The sequence below is a fragment of the Ochotona curzoniae genome, unplaced genomic scaffold, assembly GCF_017591425.1.
Source record: "Ochotona curzoniae isolate NIBS_2020 unplaced genomic scaffold, NIBS_Ocur_1.0 patch198, whole genome shotgun sequence".
Taxonomy (NCBI): domain Eukaryota; kingdom Metazoa; phylum Chordata; class Mammalia; order Lagomorpha; family Ochotonidae; genus Ochotona; species Ochotona curzoniae.
Window position 1 is genome coordinate 1 of NW_024466748.1, and position 9998 is coordinate 9998.

Here is a 9998-nt window from a genome sequence, read left to right on the forward strand (position 1 = left end):
ATACAGAGGACATCAGAATGATGTTTGAGGGCCCGGCGGCGTGGCCTAGTACCTAAAGTCCTCGCCTTGAATACGCCAGGATCCCATATGGGCGCCGGTTCTAATCCCGGCAGCTCCACTTCCCATCCAGCTCCCTGCTTGTGACCTGGGAAAGCAGTCAAGAACAGCCCAAAGCTTTGGGACCCTGCACCCGTGTGGGAGACCTGGAGGAGGCTCCTGGCTTTGGATCAGCACAGTACCAGCCGTTGCACTCACTTGGGGAGTGAATGATCGGACGGAAGATCTTCCTCTCTGTCTCTCCTCCTCTCTATATATCTTACTTTCCAATAAACAAATAAATCTTAAAAAAAAAAGAATGATGCTTGAATATGTTCAACTACTAAAAAATGGTAGTTGCTTTAAAAAAATTATAACTGCTTATTTCTTTCCAAGAAGCTCAGAATGCAGGAAGAGGGCAGACATAATTTAGATCTTCAGAATCCTCTCCTTCAGAATATGGCAGCACATTTGGTGCTGTAGCAGAAGGAGAACAGAACAAATTAGACAACTACCCCAAACGGTAACAGCAACAAATCTTGGTGAACAGAGCCAATGAACACTGGGAGGGTGACATCATCCTTGGATCGGTGAAATTGGCAGCATTTCAGAACTATCCAAACCACTTGGGCAGAACCCTCAGAATACATACACATTGAGACTCTGGGTTGATATGAGGTGGCAGTTCCTCATCCCTGGGTACTGGGATGTGTGGAAAATCGTGAGTGGTTTTCCCCTTTGTCTCTCCCCTTCCCCCAGGAATAACAAGAAGAAATAACAAATTTGGAAGCAATGAGTTCACCCAATTTTCCCTAAACCTTGATCCTTCCCACCCTGACCAACCGTGTAACCATTATTAACAAATAAAAATTTACAAAGAAAAAATCCCCTCCTCCATACTTTCCTACATTCTGAGATGCATCTGAACCTGGTAGATGCCACCTGAACCACAACTGTCACCTCAGAACCCATCACTCAAATTCAGAAACATTCCAGACACCTCCCAGTGTGCAGCCCTTGCTAGATCATTTTGTCCCACCAACGCTCTCATTCCATGCCTCCAGTTCAGCAACCCATCCTTCCCAGCTCTTGGCATCGTCTCTACTGACACGTGAGAAACAGGCTTTGCTCCTTAACTCCGTCCTCACAACCTAATCTGGCTCTGATCTGCTCCTACCGCACCTGCTTCCAACACTGTTGCCGTAAAATGCACGCTCTCTAGTGGGGTATAAGACAATGACCAGGGGACAATAAGCAAAGGCACTGATGATATGTGGGGCATGTTTTTATCCAGTTTGCAAACATTTCTTTTTTTAAGCTACAGAGTCATTCTGGTTTATTGTTTAGAATTTAGGAATCCAAGTCATTGGTGTCATGTCTAGATGAAATCCAAGGAGGACTGTGGGAGAATGAAGCAGTTATTAACAAGGCAGGTCATCTCCAGAGCCATAATTTTGGTCAAAGGCTAAAGAGGCCGAAGTCTCTAGCCAGTCTTAAATCAGAAAAGCTTTTGATCCTGAGCTTCTGTAGATTAGCCTTTGCTTTGAGGAATAATATATTCCAGGCTGCAGATTGGTTGTGGCTCACAAAGCTGACAGCGCCTCTAACACTGCCCAACCCTTGAAGTTGGCAAGTGGTGATGCTGAAACCTTCATTGTTACAAACGCCTCGCCCTCACTCCAGACCAATGACTAATAGTTTTAAGCACTCCCCAATGTGCATTGTTGTCCTTTCAGCCAGTTTCTTAGATGCCTGTAAGCATCTTTGTGCCAATACACCATACCAGGCACTTGAGGTACACAAAGGCCAACAAGTTCTGAAGAATAATTATAACTCTAAATGTAGGAAGAAATAAAGTATATTTCTTCATTAGAAAAGTTGGTGACCTATTCAATACAAAACTTCACAAAATTTAATAGAGGCCATTTTCTGAAAATTTAAAGAAACTGGAATTTTTTTTTAAAAAGGTGGGAGGAGTTCTCAAATACCCAACTGTCCAGATAATCTGAATTCCTCTTGAGTACATAATTATACAATCTAAAAATAGAAGCTTTCTTAAAGATTCGAGGACAAAGAACATATAAATGCTGAAAATCAAATGTTTTCAGATGCAAAAAAAAAACCAGGTGAAGAACACTTTAAATTCGATTCTCCGAGTTTCTGATCTCAAGTATCTTGACTAGCATTAGGAGCCATGGCAGTTGTATAATTTGAGAGGCATAGCAAGAGAGGAATGGTGGAGGGGAGGGAGAGCTCCCAGCTAGGAACTTTGCTCCTCAAATGCCTGCACAAGTTGACTGGCTGAGGCTAGGAACCAGGAATTCAACCCAGGTCTCCCACGGGGGTAATACAGCCCAATTACTCAAGTCATCAGTGCTGCCTTCCGGGATCTGTGTTAACAGAAAGCTGGAGTCCGAAACCAGAGCTGGGAAACAGCCAGATACTTCAATGAAAGGGCTAACTATCTACCACTGAACTTCAACATCTACCAAATACCCCAGGGCTTCTCTACAATTAGAGAAGCAGTGACCTTTACTCATGGGAGACAAGGGCAGATCACACCTACCCGGCCTGGGGCTAAACTGGAATACTGAGATTCAACTATCTAAATGCCCTGCATCCATCTATTCCTCATGCTTTGTTACTTTCCAGCAAGTTGTTCTGTGGCTTCAGACCGGCTCAGCTCTGGCTCTTGTGGCCATTTAGGGAGTGAACCAACAGATGAAAGATTTTTCTGTCTCTCCTTTTCATTGTAAAATCTGCCTTTCAAATAAAAATAAGTCTTTAAAAAAATTAGAAAAGCACATACAATAATTTGAATGGAAAAAGTTTAATACCAAGATTTGTTAGCCACATGGCATGGGTAGATGGCAGAGAAGTTGCTGTGATACTGTACTGACAAAACACAGTAGCAATTCACCAGAAATACATCTTGTAGATGCTGGGGAGTGCTCTGCGAAAGAAGTTACCTCAGTAGAGGCACTGGACTACAAAGCCAGTCAAGGGAGGAGGGGGTACCAGAGGAGGCTGAGGGCCCTTGGGTGCCATTGCCTGCCTCACACTGCAGGGACAGGTGCTGGAAAAACTTCTCAGCTACCTGCTGGAGCCTGCCAGGCAAAGCGCTCTGGAACGGGGAAACAACTCCAGAGCCCTCCACTGACACAGCTCAATACTGTGTCTAGAGCCTGTTACTTTCATAATGCACGTAAGAAGGGCAAATCCAGAGCTCAGAGGCAATCAGCTGGTAATTGACACAAGCATTTAAAAAAGCATTAAAATGACCCTGCTAATGAGTCAAAGACCAAAATTCTGCCCATACATCACTTCCTTCATTATCTGGATGCTTACAGTTTGTGCTTAGTGTCCCTTCTGTTTGAAATGCCCTCACACACTTCTGCTTTTTTATTTAAAGATTTCTTTTTCTTAATTTTTATTGGAAAATCACATATACAGAGAGGAGGAGACAGGATGATCTTCCAGCCACTGCGGCCACTCGGGCAGTGAACCAATAGACAGATCTTTCTTTCTCTCTTTTTCTTTCTGTAAATGTGCTTTACCAATAAAAGTAAGTAAATCTTGTAAAAAAAAAAAAAGTTTATGCATCTGTTAATGGAATTTCACACATATTAAGCACAACAGAAAAAATCTCATCCAATCAAAAGATATGTCTTTGAAAATACCATGAACTGCAATCCACAAAAACTCCAAATTCTTTTCAGTTAAGATATGAGCTCATATCTAATTTTTTCTAAACATAGCACAGGGGCAAGAGTGTTCAATCCAGTGCTCAGGATGCCCAAATGTCACATCAGAGGTGTCTGAGCCTCAGTCCCACCCTACTCCTGATTCCAACTTCCTCTTAATGCACACTGGGAGGCAGGCGCCAGGCCTTGGGTCCCTCTTAACCACCTGGGAACCCAGATTGAGTTCTTGGTTCCTGGCTTCAACCTGACGCAGCCTGACTGTTGCGTGGGCATCTGGAGAATGAACTCCTGGATGGAAGATCCTTCTGTGCCTGTCTCTTTCTGCGTTTCACATAAAATTAAACTTTCAAATGTAAGACAACTCTGCTAAGGAATTAGAATCTATCTTCCTGCAGCCGAGTCTAGGATAAGTGAAGTCAGCCTCACCACACCCCAACACACCCAAATCCCACTCCAGTTCCTCAAACACACTCTGTCAGAAAAGCAAAAAGAACTCAGAAACCCATACAATGTCTTCATTATAGTACATTCTACATTTTAATCATGTGAATTCAAACCCTCTGCTGTACTCCCTCTGTATCAGTCGTGTGAGATAAAAGAAGGAAGATAGTAGTATTCCCTATTATAAATAAAGAACTAGAAGCAGGCCTGGCAAGGTAGTCCAGTGGTTAAAGTCCTAATCGTGCACTCACCTGAGATCCCATGTGGGCGCCGGTTCTAATCCAGGTGGCCCTGCTTCCCATCCAGCTCCCTGCCTGTGGCCTGGGAAAGCAGTCGAGGGGGACCCTCAACTTGGGTAGGAGTCCCTCGCCTTGGGATCCTGCCACTGTGTAGGAGACCCAGAAGAAGCTCCTGGCTCCAGGCTTCACATTGGCTCAGGTCTGGCCATTGTGGATACTTAGGCAGTGAATCAACAGACGGAAGATCTTTCTCCCTGTCTCTCTTTCTTTCTGTATATCTGATTTTCCAATAAAAAGAAATAAATAAAAAAATAATAAAAGCAGCACATAGATCTCCTGAAATGTGTCCATCTCCCAACTGAGATTACTGTCTTAATAGTTTGCTGGCATGAAACAATATTTAGAAGCCAGAACTCCTCCTAAGAGCTCCTTTGCTTATTTTAGCTAAAAATATTTGTTTTAATTGGAAATCATATCCAAAACAAGCATTTATTTAAATAATTGAAACAAAGAAACCATTTGCTTTGAAATTCTCCTTTAAAAAAAAAATGCAGGGGATACAAGGGCACAAATCCAACGTATATAAACAGAGGACAAACTGGCAGGCTCTGGTTGAACTTGTTCCCGAAGTTCTAGTCTCTCACTTAAGTGAATACAGGTGGATGTTAACTAGTTGACTGCAGAATACAGAATTAAGGAAATAACAAGGCTTTTCGCAAGCCCACTTCAACCATATGATTACATTCGTTGTAATGGCAGTTTTCACAACTTAGATGAATTAAGTTTTGGCAATGAAGGTTCTTTTTTTTTTATTTAAAAATATATTTATGTTCTTTATTTGAAAGGCGGAGTTACGGGTGGGGGCAGAGAGAAATATCTTCCATCCACTGATTCACTCTCCAAACGGCCATAACCGGGGCTTCAGGCTGAAACCATGAGCTTCTTTTGGGTTCCCCCAATACAGGAGTTCAAGAACGTTAGCCACTTTCTGCTGCTTTCCCAGGCACATCAACAAGGAGCTGAATGAGAAGTGGAACAGCCAGACGTGAACCAGATCCCATACAGAAGCCCAGCACTTGCAAGGGAGGATTAGCTAACTGAGCCACTGTGCACTGAGCCATTGTGCTAAGCCCTAGAAATCCTTTTTTTTTTTTTAAGAGATCTATTTTATTGGAAAGGCAGATTTACAGAGAGAAGGAGAAACAGAAAGAAAGAAAGATCTTCTGTCTACTGGTTCACTCCCCAAGTGGCTGCAACGGCCGGAACTGAGCCAATCTGAAGCCAACAGCTTCTTCCGGGTCTCCCACGTGGGTCATCCTCTCTACTGCTTTCCTAGGCCACAGCAGGGAGTTGGATGGGAAGTGGAGCATCTGGGACTCGAATCAGCACCCTTATGGGATCCCAGATCATGCAAGGCAAAGATTCAACCACTAGGCTGTCGTGCCAGTGCTGGGCCCCTTGGAGATTCACTTTTAAAAGATTTTCTATAGATATTCTTTAAATGATAGTTCCCTTAATATATTTAAAGAATGATTTCATTCACAGAACTTCTATTTCAGTCTAAACCACCAAAAATTTTATTTTTTTTTTTTAAAGATTTATTTTTATTATTTTTTCATTGGAAAGGCGGATATACAGAGAGGAGAGACAGAGAGGAAGATCTTCCGTCCAATGATTCACTCCCCAAGTGAGCGCAACGGGCCGATACTATGCCGATCCGAAGCCAGGAGCCTCTTCCGGGTCTCCCATGCGGGTGCAGGTTCCCAAAGCTTTGGGCCGTCCTCGACTGCTTTCCCAGGCCACAAGCAGGGAGCTGGAAGGGAAGCGGGGCTGCCGGGATTAGAACCGGCGCCCATATGGGATCCCGGGGGTGCAAGGCGAGGACCTTTAACCACTTGCGCCACCGCGCCGGGCCCCAAAAATTTTAATAAAACAAGAAACAAATGAATTCAACTTAAACTGGAATAGTTTCTTTTTTTTTTTGGAAAGGCGGATATATAGAGAGGAAAGACAGAGAGGAAGATCTTCCGTCTGCCAGGATTAGAACCAGTGCCCATATGGGATCCAGGGCATGCAAGGCGAGGACCTTAACCACTGCGCCATCGCGCCGGGCCAAACTGGAATAGTTTCTATAAAGATGTGGCAATATCCTAAGTAGAAAGTGAAATTATTATCTACTAGTGAAGATAAAACTGTCCTACTGCACATCTGCAAACGTGTCAGAAGCAGTTAAGCAGAAAGCATCTGCTGAATACTAAATAACCCAAGGCAGGAGAATCAAAGAGGTAACTTCAAAGGACCTGCAACAAACATAGGTAAAATGACCAACTGTTTCCATGCCCACTGAGTGAAGCTCACCTATATCAAAACACTGACTAAATTTCCTTGTCTTAGATGTCTCTCCTTTCCTATAACCCTTAGTTCACTTAGCTTTTTCTGCCATCTCCATTTACTCTGTACAACAACTAGATTCCAAAACAATTGGTCACACAAACGACAGACTGGGCCCAGTGTAATGGCTCAGTAGCTAAATCCTCACCTTGAATGCATTTGCCAGGATCCCATATGGGCACATGCTCATGTCCCACTTCCCATCCAGCTCCCTGTTTGTGGTCTGGGAAAGCAGTGGAGGACGGCCCAAAGCCTTGGAACCCTGCACCCAGCAGGAGACAGAGAGGAAACTCCTGGCTTCTGGCTTCAGATTGGCTTGGCTCATCTCCAGTTATTGAGGGAGGTCTCTTGGGGAGTGAACCAGTGGATGGCAGATCTTTGTTTTTCTTTCCTTCTTTCTGTTGATCTGTGTTTCCAATAAAAAAATAAATATTTAAAAGATAATAATATTTTGTTGCCAATTCCCCCAATCCAATCTAGGACCATTCTTGGAGAGTTGCCATATGTCTGCAGTTTCCTTTCATGTGCCACAAATCCTTAGTCTTTCTTCTTGTAACTCTCTGAAAGGCAGACAGACAGACAGACAAAGCTCCTTTTTGCTAGTTTACTCCTCCAAATGCCCACCTTGGGCAGGGCTTGGCCAGGATGCAATTCACGAGCTGGGGTCTCCTATATGTGTGACAGGAGCCTGATTACCGAGTCATCACCGCTGTCTGCCAAGATCTACACTAACTGGAAGCTGGAATCAGGCACAGGAAAGAGGAACTAAACTTCAGCACTCCAGTGTGGGATCTGGATGTCTTACCTGCCAGGCTAAACCTCCAATCCTCTTTATCATTGATGGTTGTATTTTTGAAGAATATAGGCCAGCCATCTAGTCATCTAGATTTGCCAACCTTAAATGGAGGTTATGGGAGCTGGCATTGTGGTATAGCAGGTAGAGCTGTAACCTGCAGTGCTGGCATCCCATAGTGGGTACTGTTTTGTGGATCAGCTGCTCCATTTCTGATCCATTTCTCAGCTAATAGCCTGAGAAAAGCAGAAGATGACCCAAGCTCTTGGGCTCATACCACCCATATGGGAGGCTTGAAAAATGTTCCAGCTGTGGCCTGGCCCAGCTCCAGCCATTGTATCCATCTTAGGTTAAACCAATGGATGGAAGAGGTCTCTCTCTCTCCCTCCTTCCTTCCTTCCCTTCTCCTCCCCCTCCTTCTCCCTTTCCATCTCTCTGTCTTTCTCTGTGTATAACTCTAATAAATAAATCTTTCAAAACACTGGAGATTATGCATCATATTGTATCCTTTCCAGGGTATCATATTAAAAGCACAAGATGCCGGTTCTCTTCATAACATGTTACATTAGTACGTTCATTTAGTTTTTGATGGATTCCACCAAATTTCTTTACTCTTACTTTTAAATCTGTTATGTATATATATGCTCATATATATGAGTAATTTTTAAAAGATTTATATATTTTCATTTGAAAGATCCACAGAGAGAAGGCTAGACAGAAAGATCTTTCATCTGCTGGTTCATACCTCAAGTGGCTGCAATGGCCAGAGCTGAATCAATCCAAAGCTTAGAGTGAGAAGTTCCCTCTGGGTTTCCCATGCAGGTGCAGAGTCCCAAGACTTTGGCCTGTCCTCCACTGCTTTCCCAGGCCACAAGCAGGATGCTGGATGGGAAGTGGAGCAGCCAGGACACCATCAGGTACATCATCTGGCACATGGAAGGAAGAGGATTATCCAATTAAGCCATCATGCCAGGCCATATATGAGTTATTTTGACAACATAATATGTTCCTCATTATATACTTAACTTTTACTTTTACCACCTTCAATTGATCAATTATTTTAATGGGATACACAATTCATTTAATTTTTTTATTCTTTTAAAAAATTATATATATATAAAAGATTTATTTATTTTTATTACAAAGTCAGATATACAGAAAAAGAGACAGAGAAGAAGATCTTCCATCTGATGATTCACTCCCCAAGTGAGCGCAACAGCTGATGCTATGCCAATCTGAAGCCAGAACCCAGGAATTTCTTCCTGGTATCTCACACGAGTGCAGGGTCCCAAAGCTTTGGGCCGTCCTTGACTACTTTCTCAGGCTACAAGCAGGGAGTTGGATGGGAAGTGGAGCTGCTGGGATTATAACCGGCGCTCATATGAGATCCCGGCACATTCAAGGTGAGGACTTTTAGCTGCTTGGCCACGCCGCCGGGCCCTTTGATTCTTTTTAAAAAATATTTATTTATTTTTATTGGAAATGCAGATATACAGAGAGGAGGAGAGACAGAGAGGAAGATCTTCCATCTAATGATTCACTGCCAAGGCATCCACAACGGCTGCAGCTGAGCCAATCCGATGCCAGGAACCAAGAGTCAGGAGTTCTTCCAGGTCTCCCATGCGGGTGCAGGGTCCCAAGGCTTTGGGCCATCCTGTACTGCTTTCCCAGGTTGCAAGCAGGGAGTTGGATGTGAAGCGGGGCTGCTGGGATTACAACCATCACCCACATGGGATCCTGGCGCATGCAAGGCAAGGACTTTAACCACGCACCAGGCCTACAATTCATTTACAATTCATTACTTTAGATTTTGTACTTCAGTGGATTTTAGCATACTCACAAGGTTGTCCCACCATTACCCCTACCTAACTTAAGGGCATGCTTATCAATTCCCCTGCCAAATCCGGTACCCACGTGGATTTACTTTCTCTTTTTCATTCCCAACCCCCAGTCTCTACCATCTTTCTGTCTTCATGGATTTGCCTGTTCCAGGTAATTCATAGAAATGGAGTCCCATACTAGGTGATCCATCTGACTTCTTCTCCTTACCATATTTTCATGTTGCAGTTTTTAACGATATTTCATCCCTGTTTATTTAACGCGATTATTACTATGCTTGAAAAAGATGATATTCCATCTAATACTTACTAGAAGATAGTATTAACCTTTGTCAGGAACCTCTTTGGGTAAGACTGCCAGGATGAAGTTTTTTGAACAGATGTCCTCAAGTAGTTTCTACTTTTGAAAGAAAGAGGAGATAACAACTACTCTTCTGGGGCATCCACCCAAACGCACGCCTCTCCTGCTGCCGGTCATCCCCAAATGCTCCTCCTTCTCCTCCAGGTACCCCTCCCTGGCGGCTGCAGGAGGAGGAAGTGACGCAAAGGAAGTGTC